Source organism: Artemia sp. Qi Xiang Cuo, chromosome 16 (assembly GCF_049724085.1).
Source record: "Artemia sp. Qi Xiang Cuo chromosome 16, ASM4972408v1, whole genome shotgun sequence".
Lineage (NCBI taxonomy): Eukaryota > Metazoa > Arthropoda > Branchiopoda > Anostraca > Artemiidae > Artemia > Artemia sp. Qi Xiang Cuo.
The window spans coordinates 14395685-14415565 of NC_142809.1; the positions used below are offsets into that span (position 1 = coordinate 14395685).

The 19881-nt window shown below is 38.0% G+C and overlaps 1 protein-coding gene across 1 annotated transcript in view; it reads left to right on the plus strand.

Moving 5' to 3' along the window:
• The first annotated feature begins 430 nt into the window (after positions 1–430).
• The window catches only part of LOC148942604 (cell adhesion molecule 2-like), a 179136-nt gene continuing 159685 nt past the window's right edge, over positions 431–19881 (plus strand). Inside the window, exon 1 of the mRNA XM_089102314.1 lies at positions 431–542. The gene's annotated coding sequence lies outside the window, so the exon portion shown is untranslated. The remainder of the gene's footprint in view (positions 543–19881) is intronic.

The following is a 19881-nucleotide window of genomic DNA, read 5'->3' on the forward strand; positions in this document are numbered from 1 at the left end:
TTTCCCCTAATAATTTTAAATCAGCTAGTTATATGTGTATGTGTGTGTGTGTGTGTGTGTGAATAAACTCATGGGCTAATTGTTGATTAAGAAGAAAAAGAGGGGGTGGAGCAAAAGAGAAGAAAAAACTTATTTCTATCTTAATCGGATAGTGTTTTTAACTTTTGCTACTTATTTAGTAGCCGGTAAACATGTGACTAGAAGCACACCGGAATCTCAAAGATGCTATACGAAAAATAGGTTTTCGCTTCATAGTGAGGTATTACAGACTCCGTGACAATTTTTTTTTACGAGTTTAACCCTATAACCCTATAAGTTATCTGAGGGAGTTACCTGAGGAAAAAACTGAAAATTAATTTTTATTCCAGGGGATTGTTGGTCAAAGTCTTCCTGAACAAAAGCAACCAAAGCTCAATGCCGGTTCTGGCACCACTGATATGGACCTAATCAGATCATTGAACATGGCAAGGGGAAGTGTAATCAGCTATGCACCGCCATCTAATAGACAGGATATATTTGACGAGTTACCTGCAATTTCTGGTGTAAGTGCCCTTATCAGATAGTTTTGCATATTAGGTAATGGAGTTCTTGTGTTTGGGGGGAAAGAGCTGGTGAGGGCGCAAAAATCACTATTCCCATTCTACATAAATGGAAATCCATAATAACCCCATATTTTTTTATTCAAGTTTATAATGCACTTACAATTTCGCAATGAAAATTCCCTATTAATCAAGTTGATTGCCGTTTAACTTTTACTTTCGGCTGAGTTAAAACGTCTTTTTTAACTCACCAGAAAGTGATTATCTTCCATCTCGTTCTCCGTGCAGGGTAGATCAGCTCTTCGTGCCTTGGCCAATCAGAGACGGAGCCCTGTAGCAATGATCTACTGACATTCGGATACCTTTTTTATATTGCATTGCCATATGCTAGACATTTATGTGTCCATGAATTAAGAAAAGATAAAAAATAGCCATTTTTTGTTTACGAGTGTTTAAAAACTATTTTCAAAGCTATAGTTCTCTAATTACGAGACAAGAAGGGCTAGATATCCTGCTCTTATTTTGATAGTTTCGTAAATCAAGAGTAAACTCATTTCTTTCTGTGGTTGTAGCAAAAAGGCTCTTTCAAGATTGTTAGCATTCTAATTGATTTGCAAAATAATACATTACGTAGCAAAACCCGATCTAGGCACTTCTCGTGAAAAGTAAAATCAATGCATATTTCGTGGCTATCTTAATTATGCAAACTCCACGAGACGAATGCCGTGTCTTTTGGCTTACTTACGCTACGTATTCTTATTTTTTCTCTTCATAGTTTTAAATCAGCTAGTTGTATGTTTGTGTGTGTGTGTTTGTGTGTCATTAACTCGAGGGCTAATTCTATGATTATTTGAAAAAAACTACGTTTTCTAAAGAGTTAAAGAGGCTGAGTCACAAGTTCGAACCTTAAAACGTACAGGGATTAGAGGGTACAGTTGGGGGGCTGCCGCCCCCAAACCCCGCTTTCGCAGCCTTTAAATAAAAAAAAATTTTAAACTCAAAGTAAGGAGCGACATTAAAACTTAAAACGAACAGAAATTATTCCGTATATGAAAGGGCTGTGCCCTCCTCAACGCCTCGCTCTTTACGCTAAAGTTTTTATGGTTTAAAAAAAAGAGTTGTAAGAAAGTCAAACTTTAGCCTAAAGAGCGAGGCGTTGAAGAGGGTACAGCCCCTTTCATATACGGAATAATTTCTGTTCGTTTTAAGTTTTAATGTCGCTCCTTAATTTCAGTTTAAAATTTTTTTTTATTTAAAGGCTGCGAAAGTGGGGGGTTTTGGGGGCGGCAGCCCCCAACTGTACCTTCTAATCCCTGTACGTTTTAAGGTTCGAACTTGTGACTCAGCCTCTTTAACTCTTTAGAAAACATAGTTTTTTTTCAAATAATTTCTGCACGTTTTTGTACAGTTTATTACTTATTATTGCTTGACTAACTGTTAGATGATTGTGTATTATTCTTTTTTTCTCGACAGGGTGTTTTAAGGGTCGACCTTGTAACTCAGCCTCTTTAACTCTTTAGAAAACGCAATTTTTTTCAAATAATTTAAAAAAGAAACTGAGTTTCTTTTTTAAACTTTGAATTCAGTATATAAATCATTTCCTCTGACGGGGAATCGAACCCGGGTCTTCCGCCTGACAGTCAGGAGTATCGACCGCTGTACTAAAGAGACACAATTGTAATTGTTTTTTAGTAAGTGGAATCTATTTTTGACGCAAGCAAATCCTCACAAAACTTGATATTTGGTTTTTGGAAAACAGGGAAGGAGTGATAAGATTGAGCTGAAATTTCAAGGATAAGCTCCCAGGCCCCAGGAAAGCTTATCCCCTAAATTTTAGCCCGATCAGACAACTTTAAAGGGAGGCTGTGGTGGGAAAAATTAACATGGCCTCTTATGGGAAAACGAGGTTTTTCGTAAATGTAAATTCGGGGGATAATTTTTCGGTCTGAAATATCAATAGACCCTAACAGGTCGAATTCCGCTTCGAATGAGTCCTCTTTCACCCGGATCCGTTGTCAACTGTGGCCTGTAGGCGTGGCTAACAAGAAAAATTGTTTTTTGAACTTTAAGTGGCAATATTTGGTTTTTGGAAAACAGGGAAGGAGTGATTGGATTAAGCTGAAATTTCGAGGAAAAGCTCCCGGGCCCTAGGAAAGCTTAACCTCTAAATTTCAACCCAATCGGACAACGTTAAAGGGGGGCTGTGGTCGGAGGGTCGAAACTTCCGGCCCACTTTCACCCATGAAGATAAAGTCGGAGGGGGGGGGGTGAAATTTTGCACGTTTCTTAGTTTGAGCTTGGGCTACAAAATGCGATTACCGCTGTCTCTCTGCGACCGCTAGGACCGGAAATCGCTTAACATTGTGGTGGGTCGCCTCTTTATAGAGGCATAAGTGTGCCTCCTTGATAAGAAGAAGAAGAAGAGGGAAATGGAGAAAAAAACGAAAAAAAAACCTATTTCTATCTTAATCAGATAGTGTTTTAACTTTGATACATTATAGGACTTTTGGTACTTATTTAGTAGCCGGTAAATATGTGCCTAGAAGTGCATTGAAATCTCAATGATCTATACGAAAAATAGGATGTCGCTTCCTAGTGAGGTATTGCTGACTCCGTGACAAATATTTTTTATCATACTTTCTTTTATTTCATTGGCATTTGCCAAAATTCACTTCTTATCTGCTTACCAACTACTAAATAAGTACTGGGCTGGTTTCTGCTCAGTTATTTTCTGTGAAATTAATATCGTAAAAATGTGAAATGTAAAATTGGTTAAGTTGTCTGCAGGTACTTTATATGATTGTAGTGGACATGTATTTTCTGTGAAATTAATATCGTAAAAAGGTGAAATGTAAAACTGGTTAAGTTGTCTGCAGGTACTTTATATGATTGTAGTGGACATGTAAGTTTTGACGGGGGGGGGGAGCAAAAAACGAAAAAACATATTTCTCTCTTAATTAGATAGTGTTTTAACTTTGATACATTATAGGACTTTTGGTACTTATTTAGTAGCCGGTAAACATGTGACTAGAAGCGCATAGAAATCTCAATGATCTATACGAAAAATAGGATGTCGCTTCCTAGTGAGGTATTGCTGACTCCGTGACAAATATTTTTATCATACTTTGTTCTGTTCCATTCGTTTTTGCCAAAATTTACTTCTTGTATTCTTATAAACTACTAAATAACTACGGGGATTTTTTCTGCTTAATTATTTTCTGTCAAAATCATATCGTAAAAAGGCGAAATATAAAAGTGGTTAAGTTGGCTGCAGGTACTTTATGCGATAGAAGTGGAAAAGTTTTTAGCCAACATAATAGTGGAGAAAAGTAAATTTTGACGGGGTGGAGCAAAAAATTGGCACAGTTTTTTTACTTTATAAAATAGTGGATATTGCACATGGAAAATAAATCATGTTGTTATAGATTAACATCAGTGAATTATCGTCTCCATCAACATCAGTTCAAGGAGCATTTACTTTCAATGAGCCTTCACAAATGTATTCTCTGGATAGTGTTACAGTTAATGATAATCTTGAATGGCAAAGGGCCTTTTTAAATGAATGTTTTGGGGATATAGGTAGCTTGGAGGATCTAATTTGTGATATGTTTATGACTGAGGAACTGGAATGGAAAATTATGTTTATAAATTAATATTTGGGGGATACACCCACATGTGTATCTAAACCAGGTTCGCTTGTTAATAGTCATAATCAAATTCCGTCACAAGACAATGCAGGTTGGCTAGATAAACTATCCCCAAACACCGTGGAAGGTATCCTCAGTGAATCGGGTGATTTCACTCCACGCCCCACTATTGCAATTGAAAAGACTGGTAGTGGTGGTGGTGCTATTGAAGATTTTATACCACCCCTCACTATTGAGCTTGATCAGAGTAGTGAACAATTAGCCCCACATACATTTATGCTACCAGATTTTTTCTTGTCTAACTCTGCCTTGCACCAGAGTAATGTCCACAGGGCTAATTTCGGTGATCCCTTCAATTCTTTAACGCTAGGGGGTATAGTAACATAACCCCTGGCTATTACTTATTCATATGTTAACAATATTCGAGCCTTTTTGGAACAACATATAGGGGCGTGGAGAGGGAGGGACAGTTTAAAAGCATGAAAAACACTAAGTATATATTTTTTAAATGAAAATGTGAGCGAACTCTGTTCAAAATACTTGCATACAGAGATGTTAGCAATTAGCCCGCATATGGAAACTATGAGGAGTTTTTTTGGATTGGGTCAACAGCATCGTAACTAAACTGAACAATTATAATCAGAGGGGTAGCGGGTCGGTTGTTTTATTTATTGAAAATTTAATCGTTAATATTTGTAAATTTAAAAAAGATTTTATTTTAAGAGGTGGGCGTTGGGAAGGGAGGGTAATTGAATTAAAATATATTCAGATTTAGAGGGCTGTAAAGGAATACAACGGATCTGTTTCGATGCGATGCTACAGTGTTTCAAGTATGCATTTTTGACTGCTGCTTTTTGTCCCCTATTGAAGGATGCCTCTAAGAGAGAGTTGAACAAATTGGCAGCTTATGGGGATGGGTCAAAGTTTCCTAAATTAGACTTTAATTGTTTAAATGGTCAATTTCCTGTAACATTAAAAGGAATAGATATTTTTGAGCGGGCTAATGAACATTTAAAGATTCGTGGTACGGTGTTACAGCATGAAACAGGATTTGAAGAGGGTCAGCGTTCTGATAAAAAGGGTGTATTATTTCCAGTCAGGGCTCCGTCTATTGAATCAGTGCAGCATTGGTTCTGGCTTCTATACACACCTCCTTCAGAGGTTGATTTAATAGGACATTTTAATCCAATTACAAATATTAGTAGGGTTCTGGGGAAGGGTAAAAAACAGGGTGCACATTACTATTGTTCAACATGCCTCTGGAGATTTTGGACTGATTTAAAGCTAAAGCATCACATGAAACACTTTAAACGTCATGGATACCAGGCTTTGGAAACGGTTAGCGGAGATAGGGCGATCTTACGTTTTAGGAGCTTCCAAAACTCGCTCCGGCAGAGCAACAAGATCGCTTTGGACTGCGAATCGAAACTCTCAGACGCGTGCGATTCGTCAAATCCAAATCGTGTTAAAATACATGAAGCCATAGGGGTCTCTTACGCACACGCGCAAAGAGACTCCAGTAATACCTTGCAAGTGCTGGATGTAGTTGAGTCGTTGGGGGTGAAGAATGCATGCGCACGGCATTGACCAGTCTGATTAAAACAGCGAATGGCGCAATTTCTTGCCTACTTTACAAAAACTATCCTATGGTTCTATCACCAGATAACAGATTGGCCATTGAAAATCGTAAAATATGTTGGGTTTGCAAGGGAGAAATTGCTGATGGTACTAGGAATTAGGGAAAGAGGACTTGTACGATTCGTCAAATCCAAGTTATGTTAAAATACATGAAACCATAGGGGTCTCTTATGCACACGCGCAAAGAGACTCTATTAATACCATGCAAGTGCTGGATGTAGTTGAGTCGTGGGGGGGGTGTGTGAAGACTGCATGCGCATGGCATTGACCAGTCTTATTAAAACAGCGAATGGCGCAATTTATCATGAAAACTGATCCGACCGGACAGCACACCGATGAAAAGTCAGATGCAGTTTTTTTGGATATGAGTTCCCTTTATCCGACAGTGATGTCTCACTATTGTTTGCCGTCTTGCAATTACAAATGGCTTAACGATTCTTGTGCTTCGAATTTCCCCAGCATTGCTACCGTTGAGGAGAATTGGGCGCAACGATGGTTTTTTGAAATTGACGGTGAAATCCCATGGAAATCCATGACTCGGTAAAAGACTTTGTTTTCCCGTGCATAAATAGAGCAGTTGGTAGGGACTCTCTTAGTCCCAACAATTTATCTTTAGTAGAGGATGGGAGTATGCACTGGGTGCCTTCAAAGCCAAAACTTATTGCTGACCTTAACCCGAAACAGAATATCATTGTTCATCATCTTCGTTGTTCATGCTATTGAGATGGATGGTGTCTAATGGTTTCAAAGTCAAAAAGATTCATAGAGCCCTCCAATTGGGACAAGAGCCTTATATGAAAATGTTTATTGACACCTTTGTCAGTAAACGTTCACAAGCAAAAACCAAGGTTGAGAAGGAAATCTATAGACTCATTTTGAACTCAACCTTCGGTAAAATGTCCGAAAGTGTACGAGACAGAAGTCGCTATGACATTGTAACCAATCGGTGCTCGAATCATTGCGGATCCAAACTTCACATCGTTCACAATCATTGACTCTAATATGGTGCTCCTAAATCACAAGAAAAGAAACGATATTTTAAATAAGAATACTGCAGGTGGGAGTACAATAGTAGAAATATAAAAAAACTCATTCTTCCATTTCATTAGTTCTCATACAAGGTACAATGGGAGATTAAGGGACGAGTTCAAATGCATTACGGGGACACTGATTCACTCCTGTTGAAAATTAAAATGAAAAATTGTTGAATGATTTGGAAAATGGAGAGTACATTAGCTCACGGATGGACTACACCGACTGGAATGAATCCCTCTATCAAGAGCTAGTCAAACGCCACGCCCAAAATCAATTGTTAATGCTAAAATCTGAAACGGGAAGCGATCTGATATCCAGTGGTGTGTTTCCTGGGTAGAAGGTATACTGTTTGGAAACGCACAACAAGGATATAAAACAAGTTTTCAAGGAGGTGCCAACACACTTTGTAAAAAGTAATTTTAATGTGAGTGTTTATAGAAACTATGTTGAACGTAGTTTAGTCCCAAGAGCAAAAGTCATGGCGATTCACTCTTTACAATTTAAAAACTACACAGTTAGAGTTGAGAAAAACGCCTTGTCGGCCATATCGGAAAAATTTGATGTACTTGAGGATGGTGTGAAGGTACTACCACACGGCCACTATCTAATTTCAGACCGAGTTGAATGTGTAGAGTATAGAAAACACTTCGGTCTGGAAAAATTAAGTTAAATTCATTCAACATACAAAATGGGTGGTGGGTGTTTTTGGGAATTTCTTTTTTATCAAAATTAATAAATTTTCAATATGTGCAAGGCAGAGTTATTTCTTCATAATTTTCAATATGCAAAGTAGAGTTATTTCATCATGATGCCCCCTCCGGCCCCGGCCCAGCCCACCGCAGCGGCCCCCCCCCGCGCTTTCTGTCCGCCGCAGGGAACCCCTCGGCCATCGGAACCCGCAGCGGCCACCCCCCGGGGGATGGGGGACCCCCATGTGTTGTATTTTTTGTTGTAAATAAATAAAAAATGTGATATTATTTTATATTGTGATAATAAATTCCTAGTGGCTATTTAAAATAAATGTTATAATTTTTGTTACAAATAAATAAAAAAAGTATGATATTATTTTAAGTGCTTTGTTTAATAAAAAGTTTTTTTTCCTAGTGCCTATTTCAAATAAATATTGTTTATGTTTTGTTATAAATAAATAAATAAAACAAAATATCTTGATTATGTGTATTTTCTTCTTGTTTAAAGTGCTTTTTTCTAATTGCATTATTTGTAAAGTGCTGCTTTTATGTTAATAATAAGAGAAAATATGATTCTTTCTTGATTTTAATCTTCTTATTATTCTTGAACTGAATAGTAGTAATAGGGAAACTATTTATTCGTTAGCCATCCATAGTCTACAGGTAGTTGTAGGTGAGCTTTTGAAGCGAACATCAATATATATTAATTTGAAACACCATTCATGTTCTTTTTGTGTGGTCCATCAATGTCAGGCAAAACGACACTCTTAACTAAAATAATTAAAAATTGAGATAAAATGTTTATAGAAAAGTCGAAAAAAACTGCTATTGCCACAGTATTTGGTAGGAGTCATACGATAAAATAGAAGCTATTGCTACATCGGTACAGGTACAATTCATACAGGGACTTGATGTTTTAGACATTATTGAACCAAACCTCTTGGCTGATTATTGATGATTTAGCTGAATCCATTGAACAATGGTCCCAGAAAATGCTACAATTGTTTACTGTTCACTCACATCATGAACAGATCTCCTTACTCTAGTTCTACACAATCTCTTTCATCAGAGCAAATGTATGCGAACACTTGCTTTGAACTGTACCTACTATATCATCTAGAGAGGTGTTCGTTATTCTATATCGCTAGTAACTCTCAATAAACAAATATACCCCGGCGCCCCATAATTTCTACTTTCAGCTTACAATTAGGCAACTAATAAACCCTACGGCTACATTCTATTGGATCTTAATCAAAATCCACCCGAGGATTTACGTGTAGTCACAGATATTTTTGACAATGAAATTACAGTATATCTCCCCGTGAACAGTAAAAAAGGCTATTAGTTGCCATCATGACACTGAAAAAAACTGCATGAAAACTAGGCATTTATTTTCCGTTCTAAGCACTTCAAAACCCCAACTTAGGAAAGCCATACTCCAACATGGTATTGACAACGATTTCATTAATCTAATATCTGAACTTTGCTTAAATTTAACTGAGGGCAATTTTCAACTGCCAGAAGTAGTTAAACAACAGAAAAAGCCACATTGTTCCATTGTACGTGCAATGACTTGTAAAAAGAAAGGCAAATTTTAAAGAGGAAACGTCTTCTTCAAGTGGGCAGTAGCTTTTTTACACTTTTACTGCCAATAATTGCAGGACTTGTAAACAGTTTTCTCTAGATGGCCAAACCCTATAAATTGACTCCAATAGAACTTGCTCTTTCACCAGTGAAACACTTTGAGGAAAACCGAGTAAATTCATTGACAATGAGAATACTGACGATGATAAACAACTACTTTTACTTCAAGATGCACTTCGCCGAGTGGACAAGCATAAGCCCTATCTTGCGAAACCAGTCAATATGAGTGTCATTGATCAAAAAAGAAACATCTCCTCAGGATTCTTCTTCTACTGCTGCTGGAACACAATTAAGGAAGGAGGAATTTGATTCAATAGTGTCGAGCTTTGGAAATATAATGCCATACTCATATCGTTAACAAAATAAACGACTCATAACATATCTCATGGAAAGTTGTCAAGATCATATTCAATTTGATAGCAATGGGAAAGGAATTATAATTCAAGGGAAGAGCTATAATCTACTTGATTTAATTTATGATATTGTTACAAATCGTAAAGAAGTTTTATCATTTGACACTATCTATACAACTTTCTAAATACATAAAACTTCCCCAAAAGCGTTATTAGCAATAGGCAAATTCTTAAAAAAATTAAATGAACATGGTCTTTCCTCATCAAAATTAAAACATGAAGAAGAAGAACAAGAAGATTTTCAATCAATCTTGGAAAATACTAGCACACCTAGTTGAAACATTGATTTGACGATGAGGAGCACACCGCTGATAGCTAGAAACAAGTGAAGGCATATTGATATCAACTCAGCGTCACCACCACCACCCGCTAGTATACAAAAGGGTAGTGGACTTTACACTACCTGTTTACGTTCAAAATGGTTGAAGTTCTGAAACGTGTTTATGAAAATATTGGTGAAGTGGGAAGTTTGAGTTCCCCCACCACTCTTTGCAAAATCACTGGTGTTCACACTAAAAGTGTACAAGAATACCTACAAAATGAATTAAGTTACACTCTGCATAGAAATCATAGGCTTCGTGCTAATCAATATCGAAAAACCAAAGCCTTTTCCCCAGGGCATATAATGCAAGCAGATCTCTCAACTCTAGATGAGATTCAAAGGCGCCACAATACGCCATACAAGTACATTCTACTTGCAATCAATGTTTTAGTCGTTATGCATATAACATTCCATTGCGGACAAAGAGAGGTGTTGAAGTTGCTCAGGCTATAGAAAGTATTCTTGAACAAGATTCATATAAAAAATTCAAACGGATCGCGGTAGTGAATTTGTTAATCCACATGTCGATAAAGTACTAATGAAATACAAAACAATGCTCTATCATAGTCATTGTCCTATAATTGCAGCATTGATCGAACGATTGATATGAATTATTCGACTTTTAATTTCAAGATATTGTACATTAAAAAATATGGCTGCTTTTATTCATGATTTCGATAAAATCATGTTGATTTATAATCAACGACCCCATCGATCATTGTGCAACTCAACCCCAACGGAAGTTCATCATTCTGATCATGATACATTTGATACTTGCGAGCGGAAAGGAACTTCCGCTCGCAAAAAAGGAGCGTTTCATTTCAACTATTCAAAGGAAGAGGGGAAGATCTTTGGAGTTCACCCATTGCCAATGAAAAGGTTATTCTCAATGATAATCTAAAAGATATTCTTGGCATTAAACTTAATATAATCAAATGTAAAAGTGCTGGAAACACTAATTTTATTTTTGCCGAGTATCCACCAGCCTTCTCCTCGGACACTTGTATATATCTCTATGCCTCATTTGTTGAAACATCGAGAGTCGGTAATTCAAATGTCCCTCTCTTACGAGTTCTTGAACGAAAAACCAATCACGAGCATATTCATCAAGTAGGCACACTTGTGCCTCTATAAAGAGGCGACCCACCACAATGTTAAGCGATTTCCGGTCCTAGCGGTCGCAGAGAGACAGCGGTAATCGCATTTTGTAGCCCAAGCTCAAACTAAGAAACGTGCAAAATTTCACCCCCCTCCGACTTTATCTTCAGGGGTAAAAGTGGGCCGGAAGTTTTGACCCTCCGACCACAGCCCCCCTTTAACGTTGTCCGATTAGGTTGAAATTTAGAGGTTAAGCTTTCCTAGGGCCCGCGAGCTAACTGTTTTCGAAAAACCAAATATAGCCACTAAAAGTGGGCTGGAAGTTTCGACCCTTCGACCACAGCCCCCCTTTAACGTTGTCCGATTAGGTTGAAATTTAGAAAATAAGCTTTCCTGGGGCCTGGGAGCTTATCCTCGAAATTCTGCTCAATCTGATCACTCCTTCCCTGTTTTACAAAAACCAAATATCAAGTTTTGTGGGGATTTGCTTGCGTCAAAAATAGATTCCACTTACTAAAATACAATTACAATTGTGTCTCTTTAGTAGAGCGGTAGATACTCCTGACTGTCAGGCGGAAGACCCGGGTTCGATTCCCTGTCAGAGGAAATTTTTTATTTACTGAATTTAAAGTTTAAAAAAGAAACTCAGTTTTCTTTTTAAACTATTTGAAAAAAATTGCGTTTTCTAAAGAGTTAAAGAGGCGGAGTTACAAGGTCGACCCTTAAAACACCCTTTCGAGAAAGAAAAGAATAATACACAATCGTCTAACAGTTAGTCAAGCAATAATAAGTAATAAACTGTACAAAAACGTGCAGAAATTATTTGAAAAATACTACGTTTTCTAAAGAGTTAAAGAGGCTGAGTCACAAGTTCGAACCTTAAAGCGTACAGGGATTAGAAGGTAAAGTTGGGGGGCTGCCGCCCCCAAACCCCCGCTTTCGCAGCCTTTAAATAATTTTTTTAAACTGAAAGTAAGGAGCGACATTAAAACATAAAACGAACAGAAATTATTCCGTATATGAAAGGGGCTGTGCCCTCCTCAACGCCTCGCTCTTTACGCTAAAGTTTGACTTTCTCACAACTCTTTTTTTTAATCAATAAAAACTTTAGCGTAAAGAGCGAGGCGTTGAGGAGGGCACAGCCCCTTTCATATACGGAATAATTTCTGTTCGTTTTAAGTTTTAATGTCGCTCCTTACTTTCATTTTAAAATTATTTTTTATTTAAAGGCTGCAAAAGCGGGGGGTTTTGGGGGCGGCAGCCCCCCAACTGTACCTTCTAATCCCTGTACGTTTTAAGGTTCGAACTTGTGACTCAGCCTCTTTAACTCTTTAGAAAACGTAGTTTTTTTCAAATAATCACTATAATATAAAGCATCTTCACTTTGTTGCTAAAAACACTTCATATTTGGAAATCTGTCAGTAAATCGTAAAAAACAAATTAATGGTCCCTCTACCAATATCAATAGCTTTAGCTGAGATTACATGTCATTTTCAACCCATAATCACTGCTTAAGATGAACAATAGACGAATTCCATTTGTCAGTACAGATATCGACTACTATGTTGGTGCTCTGGCTCCTTGTCAAATAGGTCATGGACTGGCCTATTACAAGGGGCGTACTACAATGTCTGGCTATGGTCTTGGTAGCTGGTTTGCTAGGCTATTTCTTTCTGCACTACCCCTTGCCAGAAGAAATCGTGTGCCTGCTGTATCAAATTTTTCTGCCTCAACACTACAGGACTGGGGATTGGGTAAAAATTTCAACGAGACTGTTAAAGAAAATATTAGATCGTCAGCAAGAACCATTGGCGAGCAATTAATATCTCAGCAAAATGGGAAGGGATTAAAAAGGGTGCGTGGTCATCATTCACTCATCAGTCTCTACCAGGTGGGAAGCGAAAGACATCTATAACGACTTTGAGGAATAAAGGACGAAGACCAATAAGTAGCAGAAGAAAAAGGATTGTTAGATCAAAGAAGGATTTCTTCTCTTAAGATGACCTATCTCCCCCATAAAGAATCGCATCCATCAATCAGCTCCTCAATGAATCTATTAAATGCTGAAAATGTTGATGTCAGTGTCAAATATGGGTACTATGAACAATTTCATCCCCAACAACCCCTGTTGGAAAATATACACTTTCAGATATTTTCCAATGAAGACTATTTCATTGATTTATCATCAACATTTATTGATTTAAATGTTGCGGTGAAGAGAAAGACAAACAATACAACTCCCACTGCTGCCGATAGCCTGTCCTACGAAAACTGTATCCTATACAACTTGTTCAAACAAATTAATGTATTTATTAATGGAACATAGGTGAGCACTAGCAATAATTTATTAAACTATGCAAGCTACATACAATTTATGATGATGACACCAAAGGCGTATAAGGAGTTCAGAGGACAGGCGTTGGGCTATGAATATAGATCAGGTGTTGATACTGAAGGTGAGTTAACAGCTGCAGTGACCCAAGAGTATCATCCAGTGGGAAAATTAAATCATGAGACATTCAATATATCCCAATGGTTGCCTCCCAGTGTCAAGATTGACATAAAGTTACAACTAGCTCCATCAAATTTCATTTTGAGAAAAACACTGCAAATGGTATCATCACTTCAGCAACTCTTCATGTTCGAAAACAACAGGTTATGAGCTCTGTTGCATTGGCAGTGGAAAAGCTAAGAGCCAACGATAACAATATTAAATTTCTTGTCCCCCATATGATCACTAATCAACGTCATATTGCCACTGGCTCTCGCAGTTATACCGATTCATCATTTATCAATGGACAAATCCTATCAACACTCTCTTTGGCCTTTGTAAAGAATGCCAGTGCCGTTGGATCCTGGACTGCATCCACCCAGGATTTTAATTTTTTTGGTTTATCTAACCTTGTGTGCAAAGTGAATCGAATTCCACTGTACACTCTATCATTTGATAAAAAATCCTACAGAACTCTGTATGAGTTGACCATGCAATTCCTAGATCATGATTCCCAACTATTTGAAAATGCAATAACCGATTCACTGTTCTCAAAAAACCATGGTGTAATTGTCTTGGACTCGTTTGGCACACAGGATATAAGCATAGTACAAACGGGGAATGTACGTTTAGATTGCACATTTGCCAATGCTTTGACTGAGAGTATCACATTAATATCATTGAGTCAATTTGAAACCTATTGGGAAATCACACCCGATGGCAGTGTTCTACTAGACCTTGCACAATGAACACAAACCAAATAATCAGTGTATTTAATATGGATTTATACATGTCCCAATATAACTCCTATTGCATCGGACCTCATTGAAAAAATTCCAAGTATTAACAATACCCTAATCATTTTTAATAGCAGTCCGCCGACTTTGAAGACAGGTTATATGCTGTACATCTTTCAAACAGCAAAGAATATTGAATTTTTTGATCCTCTAGGCCTATCATATAAATCCTACACTCCACACATCAACAACTTTATTGAAAGCAATGGAAAAACTATTATTCAAAATCAGAGGAGAGTAACAACATTTAAGTTGACTTTCCTCGATTGAACGACTTCCTAGTGGAAAATAAACTTCCAAGTGTGTTTAATATTGATTTTAGTGCCCTACGAATAAAATGTTCTAAAAATGTATGTAAAATTGTTTATTAATAAAAATAATGCATATAAATGATAAAAACGACTTTTCTACTCTTTAGATTTCTTCTTCAACCACGTATAGGTACTTGTCGAGAAAAACTGATGCAGGTAGATCATCTGAATTCACTGTATACTGATCCTGATGTGCTGCAATGTCAGGCTCCCATTTTTTACAGTATAATGTAACTTTACTCTTATCATATCTATTTGTACAGTCAAGGATACTATTTTCATTCATTTTGTAAAATTCATGTGTTTCAATTTGCTTATTTGAAGCAATATCACATACAGTGTCTTCAAGTGGTGAATCACATTCTGTAACAGCCAAACAAAAATCAGTAGGCTTATAATCACAGTAGCCATTGTCATCACAATGATGACGTAGAAACCAAATTCTTTTGTTGTTCCAACAGTTTAATCGTAGGCCTGGCTCCTCCTCCCAAAACAATCTAAAATCAGGAAAAAAAACAGTCTCTTAGCAATAAACTAAAATCACGTTTAGGATTCTTCCCAATCATACCAGGATGTGTATTCTCCCACTGATTACATTTATCATAGTGAATTAGAGCATGCCACACATGAGAGTCACACATCTCTTCAAGACATGAATTACAACCTTTAATTTGTACGGCATATCCTCTTTGCAATTTACACGGGGTGCTTAATCTGCACTTTTCATCATACTCATCAATCATTGTACAATTCTCACATGATGACCAGCTGCCCTGTGTATATATGCATAGTGGACATGCATGGAACATTTTTCATGTGTTGACACTCTCACCACCCAAATGAAACTTAGCTATGATCAGCAAATTGAGTGGGAGAGAGAGAGAGAGGAGTAAATCCTCTTTGAACAACATCTTTTTCGTGAAAAAATCATAGTCCTAAATTTCTAAGCTAGTGTGTGTGTTTAAAAGCAAATCCAAAATAACATTTTGTCTTGTCGTGACTAATATGTAAATACATTGTGTAAATGCCTTTGGACCACGACATAAAAGCTTTATAAAATAGTTTAATGACGGAGAATCAGTTTTCATTATATCGACAAGCATTCCATGAGAAAATATCTTCCTTTGAACAGATAACTCTAGAAAATCATCATCTAGAATCAAACGTTTTTAAATAAACACAAGTTTTCCTATTATTTTCTCTTTCTCAAATCTATCCATTTTTTATAGTCCTAACACAACCAACTTCAGACTAACCATGATTCTTTTTCTACTTTAACTTGTGGCTATTTGGACTCTTAAAGAAACCACCAGTGCGCACTGAGATAGCTCGCTACTTAGAGCCACCAGAGTGCTCTCGCTTATCGGACTGCTTGAATAAGCGAACCCACCGTGGCAAACTAGGAGGAAAAAGGAAACGCCAAATGAGAATTCCAGTGCATATCTCCCGCCGGAGAAAGACAAATGACCGGCCGACGAGGACGAGTAACCTAGTTGTAATCCGTTGCACTCCTTCTCATGATACTCCACCCTTTCTTTGTCCCTGGCTTATAGAGGCTGTTAGCTGCGAGACTTCAGAGTCGAATCCTCCATATTTGCGTCCGGAGCAATTCTCATCAAAATACAAACTAAAGAATATACTAATATATAACTCTCGATCTTTGAACAATAAAATAGACAAGCTGGAAGTGTTAATTAAGCAGAATAACGTACCCATTGCAATTATCAGCGAGTGTTGGGACACAACTGAGGAGACTGCACGGATTAAAGGTTACAGAAGCTACCTCAAAACTCGACGTGACCGAGGCATTGACCGTCGAGGAGGTGGTGTAGGACTTTATATACGTGACGACCTACCATCAAAACTGTTAAGTAGCCCCAATGATTCGAGCCATGAGATTGTGTGGGTGGAGTGCAGACCGGCGCATCTGTCACGAAGATTCTCCTGCTTAATAGTTGCGTCAGTGTACTATCCAGAAAGTGCTGGGAACAGAAAAGAACTTATTGAACACATACAAGTGTTCGTCGACAGAATGCGCCACAAGTACACTTCCCCTGCGTTTGTGATGGCTGGCGATTTCAATCAGACCAATCGTCAATGGGTCTCAAACGTTTTGGATATGAAACAAGTAGTGAACATTCCAACTCACCAAAGTGGCAGTACTCTTGACATGATCTTTACGAACTTGGCAGATCTTTATAACGCTCCCCGATTTCTAGGTCCCCTTCAGAATTCTGACCATTTTATAATTTTCTGGGAAGCACAAGCAAGTATCCCACGACCGAAACAAACAAGAACCACAATTCGGCCCATCACAAGGTCTTCAATAGCTCAATTCGGTCGCTGGATTGGTACTTACGATTTTGAGGACATTTGTGCAGAGGCCGACATTAATGTCAAAGTCAGCAAACTGAACAGCCTTCTGGTGGAAAAGTTCCACGATTTTTTCCAATAAAAGTTATTACAGTTTGTGACACTGACAAACCATGGATCACCCGCGAACTAATAAAAACTCGCTGTAGTCTCCACAAAGCTGGAGATCAAGCGGCTGCAGCCAGTTTGCGTAACAGAATTGTGAAGTTAAACAGACTAGCCCAAAGACAGTATGTAAAAGAAAAAAATAACGCCATTACTGCACACTGACCCTCACAAATGGCACTCCTCAGTCAAAACCCTTGCAGGGAAATCAACGCCAAAGGACCTGAGACTACTCAAAGATGACGGCACACTGACATCAGCTACTGAAGTGAACAATTTTTTCTCCGGCATATGCACCACATACCCATCAATCACAAACTCAGAAATTGAGAGTATCATTGCTGACACCGGGACTGATGAGATATGTGAAGTATCTGAATATGCCGTCTTTAAGAAACTTCAGAAACTAAAAGTAAACTGTGCGTCTTACCCTGGTGAACTCCCTGTAAAGTTGTTACGCGAGTTTTCCATCTTTCTCGCAACGCCACTCAGCTCTATTATTAACCAGTGTTTTCGCGAACAAGTGTTCCCCAGTGTTTGGAAGAGAGCTTATGTGCGCGTCATTCCAAAAGTGAAAAACCCAAAATCTTGCGACCAACTCCGCCCAATTTCGATAGTTCCGAACCTCTCTCAGGTAGCGGAATCATTTATATATCGTGAACTTATGTCACAAGTCCAGGGCTCTCTTGATCCATACCAATACGGGTGCTTGAAAGGTAGTAGTACAACTTATCTTGTGCGTCTGTATCACCTTATTGTTGAATGGCTTGGCCAAGGAGGCACAATTGTAGATCTCCTCCTAGCCAACTATAGAAAAGCCTTCGACTTGATACGCAATTATACTGCAGTGAACAATCTGAAGGTTATGGGAGCTTGCAGACATATTCTCTTATTAATAATAGATTTCTTACACGACCGACTACAGAGTGTATATGGACTCTACCCGGGTGACACTGACTCGGAATGGTCTGAGCTTACGTGTGGTGCCCCACAAGGCACTAAACTCGCTGCCTTGTTGTTCTTGGCAGTGATCAACTTCGTCCTTGCCGATTTTGACGAACGGTTCAAATTCGTAGATGACCTTTCCACCCTCTTAAAATAACTCATTGAGAAGTCTCAAACCGTTCCCCAGTTCAGTGAATCATTTATCGACAACTTTAGAGACCAGTGTTCTGAAAAAAGCCTCCAAATCAACGAAACGAAAACCAAAATTCTTCGATCTAACCCTCTCAAAAGGGATTTTCAGTGCCCCCCTCCACCATACCAAAGCGTATCGTTGGCAGTTATTCTCGGTGTTACGTTCAGCGTTGACTGTTCGTTTAGCCTCCACGTCCAAGGGGTAGTGAAAAAGGCGAACTGTGCCATGCGTACCCTTTTACTGATGCGAAGATTTGGTTTTTCAGTGCCGCAATTGAAAACAGCCTACATGAAATATATTTGCCCGATATTAGAGTATGCGTGCCCTGTATGGGGTCCACAGGTTCAGAACACTGCCTATATGAGCGAAGTACTCGAATCAGTCCAGAAAAGAGCGGTGAAGGCCATACTGTCTGATCAGTACACCGATTACGAATAAGCACTGTCTCAACTAAATTTGCCGTCACTCCACGATCGCCGTTTTCAACTTATCTGTAAATTTGGCCAGTTTCTTCTGACAAGCGTTGAACACAGAAATATATTACCCCCAATGCTGACAAAAAAAAGTAACTATAAGATCAAAAGCAACAAAACTAGCCCAGCCCAAGTGTTGCACTAATTGCTTCAGCAATTTGTTTGTGCCTTTTTATGTTTCTGTCTACAATAATTGACATGTGTATTAATTTTTTTGTGTCTTTGTACACTTTGTAAATAATAGCGCGATTTAGTTGGGATTTAAACCCTGACTGCGAAAGCTTTTATGTTAATAAATGATTCTGATTTAAAAATATACGCTAACCTACGATAGAAAAAATATCTTTGACTTAGAAACAGTTTTATTGAATATAGTTACAACAATAATAATCACTGATTCAATTTATTTTCCTTGATATATTTCACTAGTGTATCTAAAACAGCTTGAAGTCTATTTATATGCACAATATTCAGTTTCGTTGCAAGGCATAAATGTTCCTCATATTTAAATTTGATCAATGATATCACATATCTTGCATACATATCGTCCCATTCAAGGCTTAGTCTACATTCTCGTGTAATTTCCACTGCCACGTTTGGTAATCTCGCCTGTGTATCATTACTGCTATCTGCTCCACCATCAAACTCAAATAGTGTAATCATAGCCTTCATTTTCTATGCTAATAACGTGTCAAATAATATACTACAAAAACAAAATGTTTTCTCTCTGAATTCAATTCTCTTACTAATATGAACTATTATGAAAATCATTCCTTATATTGAATCCGATTACTATACTAATCAAGTTACCGTATATGGAGTACCGTTAGTAGAAACATCAGTGATTGACCCAGAAAATGGGTGTTGCCTCAGAAACCGGTTTGGTAAGCCATGTACCGTCTGTAGTAATAGATGACTGCCCTTGGTAAGGCATGTACTGGTGAAACTGCACACATATCCGTGTCTCAGGCTTGTAGGATTAGTATCAATAGATGTATTACTACTGGCAGGCGTTGTAAGTTATGCCCTGGGGGTATAATTAAGCAAGAAAAAGCGGTTTTTAATTTTGATGAAGCAGTGAAACAAAATAAATAAAAACAAATCAACACTTTAATTAAAACATCTCCTATAATTTCGGCCCCACGTCCGGGGGCCTTTCTCAACGGGG